This window comes from Poecilia formosa, unplaced genomic scaffold (assembly GCF_000485575.1).
Source record: "Poecilia formosa unplaced genomic scaffold, Poecilia_formosa-5.1.2 Scaffold541, whole genome shotgun sequence".
In the NCBI taxonomy this organism is placed as follows: domain Eukaryota; kingdom Metazoa; phylum Chordata; class Actinopteri; order Cyprinodontiformes; family Poeciliidae; genus Poecilia; species Poecilia formosa.
The window spans coordinates 1-8,735 of record NW_006800480.1 but is presented as its reverse complement, the minus strand read 5'-3'; the positions used below and the strand labels follow the sequence as shown (position 1 = coordinate 8,735).

The following is an 8,735-nucleotide window of genomic DNA, read 5'->3' as shown; positions in this document are numbered from 1 at the left end:
CTGAGCTGCTTTCCGATGGTTGTCGTACGGGAGCTGATGGCTTCCTCTCTGTGCTGTGGGCCTGTGGCTGGAACTTGGCCTTTCTGTCGCGCAGGGGAGACCATTCTTCTGCTGCGTCTGCCCAATCTTTTTCAGAGAGACCATGGGCAACCGGTCCACTCTCAACCCCCCGACTCGATGACGCAGGGGGGTCTTCTCGGTCCCTCGAAGGCCCAGGCGGCCCTCGGTCCTCCTCGTCGCTGTTCCCTGTTAGGTCTATCAGATCTCGATCCCTTTGGGTCGACGGGGTTCGGCTATTCTGTCGGGTCGGGGGTTCGGATATCTCCGACTCCTCAAGACCCGGGGCTTGCTGTTTCTCTTTGTTTTGTTTATACGTTGCAAGTCTCTGTAGGACGTCAGTATACTCAGTGTAACGGGATGTTCCCCGAACATTGGGGTCCACCAGGATCCCGTCTATGCCGGCGGCTATCGTTGCTGTTTTCACTATGCTGTCATATTTTTCAGAAGGGCTGTAGATGATTCGTAATTTGCCATCTGTCCATCCTTCCAGTAGGTTAGCAAACCACTCCAACCACTCCTTAACTTCTGTCTTTTTGGAAACTTTCGTCGGGCACTTGGCAATCCCCAAGCGATGACCGTCTTCGAGCAAGGTGCAGTAGTAGATCCCCCTGTGCCCTATCATAGTCTCCATCAATTTCCGCGCCATCTCCGGGTTGCTATAATAATGGTGACTGTAGAATTCTCGCCTGTTGATTCTTGTCCAGGAATCCAGTCCATCACCAAGTAATATCAGCTTTACTGGAAGATTCTGCAGTGTAGACTCAGAGAGACGGGACTGCCTCTCCCCCTCCTGTCCGGTGACGCTCGTCTCCTGCCCCATCACTGATGCTTGCGGAGGCTCCGGTCCTTTCTCTTCTTCTTTTCCATCATCCATGATTGTCTTTGTCTTCGAGTCGCCTATCCATCTGTTTTTACTGACTTGGTCAAAGTAGGGCCCTCCTACTCATTCGGAATGGGCCCACCCAGGGACGCCATGTTCGTTATTCTGCAATAGCCAGCCACACCCTAATCTCACCACCGACTGACTACTGGCCAGTTCTCTATCTAACAGGTCCGGAAAATCCCTGAAACCCGGGTCTTACCCTACTGTAGGTTTACTAGGGAAATTCTGTTTAAACTGGCGGTGGAGAAAACTCGTCTTGCTCTAACTACCTTCAGATCCAGAAGTTATGGCCCTCCTCAGTTGAGAAACAGTCAGCAGAGTAGCCCTCACTGCTGCATAGTTTCAACAACCACTCCTGTTAACGGTAGCTTTTCTCCTAAAAATATAACGTGCACTTGTTACCGGCTAGCTTAGATTTAGTGACTCAGATTTAAGTCCCAGGGCCATTATTTTAACACTCACCAAAGGAAAATACGAAGCCACCACATCTCTGGAATCATGTATGTTAATTTTACTCATCATCGAGAGAACCCTTAATGATCAAAACGACTCAATTAATCTCAATGTCCACAAGTTCCATTGGTATTTTAATAGGTAATTTATTATGCAAGCTTTAGCAGGGGTAAATAACAAGCCGAGTTTCGTTCAGAGATTACAATTCGTAGCAATATAGAATCAAATTAAAATCAGTCCTGACCTACTCTCATTTCTAACCCTAACCTGTGTCACTAGTTCCACTAAATGAGGCTTTTGGGGGGCAGTTCAACTCACACCCGGTAGCAATCGATCCTGGCAGCTGAAGTCTTCAGATATCCTTGGTCAGAGTCTCTGTCCTGGCGGAGCAAAGTTCTCTTTCAGAAAAGCAGCAAAGTCGATCAGCCCGTTGTCCTTTAAACGAACAGGATCTTCATCACTCAGTGACCTTTGTCTTTTCTCCAAGTCTGCCGCAGTAGAATATGGATCGTTGGGTTGAGGCAGAGGGTCCGGTCGAATTCAGGAACCAAGGCTTGGGCAGATGGATCTTGTCCCTTCTTTGCGGCGTGAAGTCTCAACTTTTCCCTTGGTCCCAGGGTGTGGTCCTCTGCTGATCTTAAGTCTGCGTCTTCTCGTTGTCTCTCCTTCTGCGCCGCGGACTAAGAACAGTTTCCTCCCCGGCTCGCTGGCTTTTAAACCCTCTTGGCCCATAGTTGTGTGTGGGAGAGGTCATGACTCACCCTTCAGCGGAAAGTACCTACTCTCCCCAAACCTTGCTCCTCCCTGACTGCAGAAAGTCCCGGACCTTCCTCTTCTCTGCCTGTTTGCTGCAACTCCTTTTTCGGTCTTCTCTTTTTTCTGCTGGCCATCTGGCAGTTACTGCCTTTTTTGGAGTTGTTCTGAGACCTCCGCCCAGCCCAGTGCACTGCTTGTGACACAGTTCGTTCCTTTTTCTCATGTACTCGAATCCACAATCCTCTATAATGTATTATGAAACATAACCAACTCAAAACATAATCATTTTGTCTTATCTGCTTATAACCCTCAGTATACTTCCCCATTCTTTATCTGTTCTGTGACTTGTGTGTCCTCTCAAATCATTAACAATATACAACAATTAAGCTGTTACCGTTACTACTGATCATGAATACAGAGTATATATTTCCAATTATACATTACAGACATTGTAATTACAAAAACATCAATCATTACAATTGTTACACACATATGTAATTTGTATTTCACTTCTTTAATCATCATTAAATCAATATACAAGATCACTGTTATTTCTCAGGCCTTTACCCCGTTTTCTGCGTGTACCTGGAGAGATCTCACACTTCCAAGCCAGTTTTCTCGACACATCATGTCAAGTCTTATGCACACCCCTTCAAATAAGGTGTTACCAAAGATTCCTTAAACTCACATGTTCTTCAGCTGAAGTCTGTTAGACTATATCCATCACCCATACACTACTTTCTAGGACCTTGTTTATTTCGTGTCGAAACTCTGGATAGTTATCATAATTAACTGGCAACTCTAGGTAGCAACCGCATGTGTGGGCAACTGGCCGTCTCTGAATACCTTGAAGTTGAGTGAAGCTAACACTGATAGTTTTTTGAAGAAACAAATCAGATCCTGTGCAGAACCGCAGAAAAAGTGAGGGGTGTTGTGAGTCTGATTCTCTGAGATAAGAACTTAAATATTTGCTGATGTTTTTCTGCTGTGCATTCATGACTGCAGGATATACAATTGAATGTATAACCTTTCTTAATGTTGGCTGGAGATTTTCATATGCAGTTGTAATACTTTCCATCTCTGACCTCAGCGGGGAAAGGACAGTGCTCCACTGCTCAATAACAAAGGCAGGTTCCTGAATGAGCTTTTGGTGGGCAAGCTCCTCAAGTAGTAGCTCTATGTTATCAGCTGTTGGTACTCTTCGACAGTTATGGATATCCATGATTTCCAGAAGCTCTTCTTTGTCAACACTCTGAAAATCTGAAAGGCAAGATTCAAACACCATCCGATCGTACTCTGTAACATACCTTAAGAAGCTATCAACAAGAGTAGTCTTTATAGAACCAAGAACTGCTTGTTCCAGTATTACTGGAGCAAGTTTTATAGGCAGGTACTTCTGTTTTTGCCAGCCAAAGGCAATAATTCGCTATAATGCTTTCCCATTGTTGCTGTCCAAAATCATGACGCAGGTAGGGCACCTTAAAGTTATTGCCCATTGTGCACTGTTCATAAAAGTCCTGCCAAAATTCTGAGAGGACATCCCTCAAAACTCCTCCATCATCAACAGCCTTTTCTCGCCTTCCATCAGGGAGCACCACTTGAATACATATGTCCTCCTGAGTGACACCTGGATCACAAAAATGTGAAATTAGTTCTTTCAGGATCTGGCCACGGTGAAGAACAAGGATTTTCTTAATCCCTTCTCTCTGAACAATTGGCTCGTTCAAAGAATCAAATTGTGAAGAAGAAAGCACTGGACTAGATGGCTGTGGAGACAGAGGAAGGGTGTCATCAAGACTGAGACTATCTGTGTCAGAAATGTGTCCTGTGAAAAAGGTAACAGTGCCACTGTCTTCTAAAATGTCCCCATTGATTCCTGCATCTAGCTCTTGGACATTGGACAAATCACCCATGTCATCAGTAGAGTAAACTAGGTGAACATTATCACTGCTGCTGTTTGTCAGGACACTGCTGGTTCCAACATATATGGCATCAATGCTGTCTGGCGCTTTGGATTGAGTCAGTGGTGTGCAAACTTGAGTGAGTAGAAAACCTTAAAGTGTCTTGGTCATTTCCACTGGGGTTGTCTGGTTCTGAGTCGCTGCCAGTGTCCTTCTTTTTGGTTGTTAGGTAAAAACGCAAAACAGGTAGTTTTGTCTGCTCATAAAGTTCTCCAACTGTAATATGTTCATCAAGTGAATGTTCCTGGAAATCTGTCATGTCAACCTCAAAATCTGTAATTCTTCCATGTGAATTTCTTTGAGACGGAAAAAACAAACCTACTGCCTTTTCAATTAATTCATTTTTTCTACAGTCCTTTGACACATCAATTTTTCTTGTTCCACCACCTTTCTTTGTCCGAACTTGAAAAAACTTCCCATCTCGAGAATTCATCCATCCTATCTCAACTTTTCGAACACTTTTTTGAGAATTTCTGATGCTAACATTTTCTGAGATCTGCTTTTGATCGTTGCCTTTGTTCCTTGAAATCTTGGCTCTCAATCGGTCAAAAAGTTTTGATTTCCGGCCAGCAGGATCATTTTCCCTTCGTCTGCAATATCCGAGAAGTGCCAGTCGGTCACCATAAGATGGGAGATACTCCTTAAGCTGCTCATCTGTCATGAGCAGAAGGACACTGGAGTCAATCTAGAAAACAAAAGTTAGAACAGTTATTTAACCTATAAAAATGGGGGGGAAAACCCAGTAAAAACAGCCACATGATAAAACTGATCTGTCTTCACCATGTCTTCACCATGTCAACACAGACATGTCACCATGTCTGTGTTGTATAATAACTTCTAAATGTACTGATTTCCTTAGCAATCTAGCTACCTTATCCTTTTGCAGTCGTATGACTTCCTCTGAAACATCCCATGATTTTAAGAAGTCATATATCTCATCCATCCTGTGACAATTACACACAATAACTAATGAATAATGTCTAATAAAACATAACATTGCAAAAAATTTATTATGAACATGAAAATAGGGTTGAATGATATTACTGAAAAACATTTCACGATACAAGCATTTTTTATTATTTTACATCAATTTTTTTTTTATATATATATCTGAAATACTGCCAAACTGGTGATGTGACCTTTCCCATTTTATCCACAGCTTTCACACCATAATGTTTTTAAAAAACATTTATGAGGCACAGTGGTGAAACATAAAACTGCTGCTCCGCAAGTTACTCAACAGCTTGTTGCTAGTTCACCAGTGAGTTAAATGATGCCATCAACCTAGATGAGCTAGCCTTGAGAGGTTGAGAAGCCTTGACTGTGCCTACATCCTTCAGAATGGTATGTGGTTCTGGATCAGAGTTCAGAGAATATTCTATTGAATATTCTGTCAGACTTACTATCTATTGATATTGATCACGTGTGTATCGTGATACATATAACTGATTTATTGTCCAACCCTACAAGACAGATAGAAACTGCATTTCAGACTCAAGCTCCTGCTAAAATAAAGACAATAGACAACAAAACAGCTGTACAGATCTGCAATAATAAACCAATACACAAAGAAACTACATAAAAGTAATAAAGAAAAATCTACCAGTGTCTCCACAACTAAATGGTAAAGTGTAGAGCTTAGGTCTGAAAGTTCTGTTTACATTTTTCCCCTAAAATATTTCAATGGTTGAACAATTCTCAAAATGACATTCCCATCTTTATAAAAGAGTCAAGTGCATGAACATCATCAGAATTATTTTAGTTTTGATCTTAATTACTTTCATTTAAACAGATAATATGATAAATTGGATTTTCACAAGAGTTGCAACTTACCTCTGTTTAGGTTTAGGTTCAGGTCAAAGGAACCTCCTCTGTCTCTTTTGTAGGTATCCTGAAAGTTGAGTAAAGTTGAGGAGTTAAAATTTTCAACAGGGCCTGCCTGTTTTGGGGATTTTTTAAGTTCCTTGTTTTTCAATTTTTCTTATTTTGAATTGCTTTTATAAATATTGTCAATGTAAAGCTGTAGATCTCCAGCATTAGCATAAGTGTACATGAAACTGCTAAGAAAACAGTTTGAAAACTGATGCATACTTCCATATTTTACTCTTGCCTATGTATCGACAAAAACAATTTAACGGAAAAGATAGTGAATCACATTATGCATAACAAAAGGTGCATACAAGCTGTGGAGCTTGTTTTAACCTACTAGCTATTGCTTGTATTTATGCTACAAAATAATTATACACATTAACTTATTGAATTTTTGGAGTACAAACTTCTTATCGCACTCTGAAATAAAAACGATCTAATTAACGGACTACTTAAAAAAAAAACCCTGTTAAATATGCTATAACAAGGTTAGCACGCTTTGACGGTTAACCTGCAGCTAGCTCATGTTGCTAAAACAACGACCATGTACATAGCACCACACGATCAAAAAGCATTCAAAACGAAGGAATCTAAACAAAATCAAAAATCAAAAAAGGCGAACCTACCTTTTACTGACTCTTAACGCAGTAGCAAAGGTTGGACCTTGGATTTAGGATCATATTTAACTGGGAGCTGGAGCACGCTGTTATTCTAAGGAGGCTTGTCTCCAACTGCTCCGGTATCTCATAATTATGACTTTGAAAGTCGAAATTATGACTTTGAATCTCATAATTATGACTTTGAAAGTCGAAATTATGACTTTGAATCTCATAATTATGACTTCCTGTTGGTCTTTTTTTTTTCATGGCGGAAATGGGCTTCCATAGGTTTTTATTGTTGAGTGTTTTCGCTGCATGTTTTTTTTTTTAATTCACTCCGAGAACTAACAGCTGATGCCAGTCACCTGCGCGGGGTGGGCGTGCCCGTAGGCAGCGTACCTGGAACCTGCAAGACGCTGTCAGTGGATTTTAAAAGGCAGAGGACTTCGTGTTGGGGAAGGAGGAAACAAAGGGGAATCCAGGAAGGTTCGTGACGGAGGACTGCGACCCCGAACGAGCCAGTGGTTGGCAGCAGAGGACACAATCAGTGGGAACGACGTGTCGGACCGTCAGCGGGCAGAGGGGGAACTCTGCCCTGGTCAGTAAGTAACGTTTCCACTGATTGTCTGCAGGGACCCTTGCTGGGACAGATAAAACATCCGCTGCTGGAACGACCACATGAGGCGGTGGCGCTGGGGCCTCGACTACAGGCTGGACGGAGTGCAGGATTCGCCGTCATAACCGGATTTTGTGGATGTTGGCCCTCTCTTGGACGATTTTAATAAAATATTAAAATTTGAACATTTTAATATTTTTATTGTTTTTCACAAAAAGAAAACGGAGCATTTTGTTCAGTTGGGGAATAAAAGAAAACAAACTAATTGAATTGTTCTCCCTTGGTGATGTGTTACCGTTTCCCTCCTTGTTGTCTGAGAACCCGGGGCTATCAGCTGACGTTAAGCTGGGCCCTGACGCATCAGCGCATTTAATCGATCATAACACACTTTTTAGTTACTGTAAACTATATTCAAACATCTATCAAAGCAACATTTATAAACAATTGTATTTTTTAAGTATGCTTTTAATACATAGTTCATCATATTTAAATATGCTTAGTGGCTATAGCAATAGAATAGGAATGGAATATTCTGATATCGATGTATGAAGAGCATATTACAAAGCACATAGCCGTTCATAATTTATTTAATAAATAATTTAGTAATATCAATATGTGATATAACTATACAAACACTAATAAATAGATTAATAACGGCACAAATGATTAATAGTGAATAATATATGTTGACATAAATGTTTTGTGCTCTCATTTGTTGTTTTTTTCATTATTGGATTATTGTCACATCACGTGACTTGTCTAATTGAACACACTCGTGTACAATAAAGGGTGTGTCCTTCAAACAAAGGGGGAACAACACGAAAGCCAAACCGAGTGAGTCTCATGGTGTCACGTTGAACGCTGTGCCTAAAAATGATTCTGCTAACAGGTTCTGGGCCCAGGATCAATGAAGAAACCGGTGAATGTCCCGACAGACAGTGAACACCTGTTGTGCAAGTAAACAAGGAAAATGAACAGAAGAGAAAAAGACATGGCACACAGCCGCTGGTCAAGACTTCTCTTTGATGGAGACGAGAAAAATTACGAACTATGGGAAACAAAGTTTTTAGGACATCTTCGATTGCAAGGGCTGAAACAGACAATTTTGACAAGCCCCTCCGATGATGAAGAGGAAGACGCGAAGAAAAACGCTGAGGCTTATGCAGAGCTCATTCAGTTTTTGGATGACAAGAGTCTATCACTTATCATGCATGACGCGGCAGACGATGGACGTGCGGCGCTTGGAATCCTGCGGGCCCATTACGCCGGTAAAGGAAAGCCCAGAGTGATTAACCTGTATACTGAGCTGACGTCACTGCAGAAATCCCCCTGTGAGTCGGTTACCGAGTACATCATCAGAGCTGAGACAGCGATCACCGCTTTAAGGAGTGCAGGTGAGGAGCTGAGCGACGGACTTCTGATCGCCATGGCCCTGAAAGGACTTCCAGAGACATTTAGGCCATTTGCTATTTATATCACTCAAAGCGAAGATGGTGATACGTTGACTTTTGCAGAGTTTAAGACTAAACTCAGAAGTT

General features: G+C 41.8%; 1 long non-coding RNA gene across 1 annotated transcript; it reads right to left on the bottom strand.

Annotated features, from left to right (window-relative positions):
* Nucleotides 1-4,984: 4,984 nt before the first annotated feature.
* LOC107834181 (uncharacterized) lies at nt 4,985-6,799 on the bottom strand. Its single transcript, XR_001659963.1, has 3 exons — nt 6,646-6,799; nt 5,947-6,004; nt 4,985-5,057 (listed from the first exon to the last, which is right to left on the bottom strand). It is a non-coding gene; the product is annotated as an uncharacterized LOC107834181 (long non-coding RNA).
* Nucleotides 6,800-8,735: the final 1,936 nt, after the last annotated feature.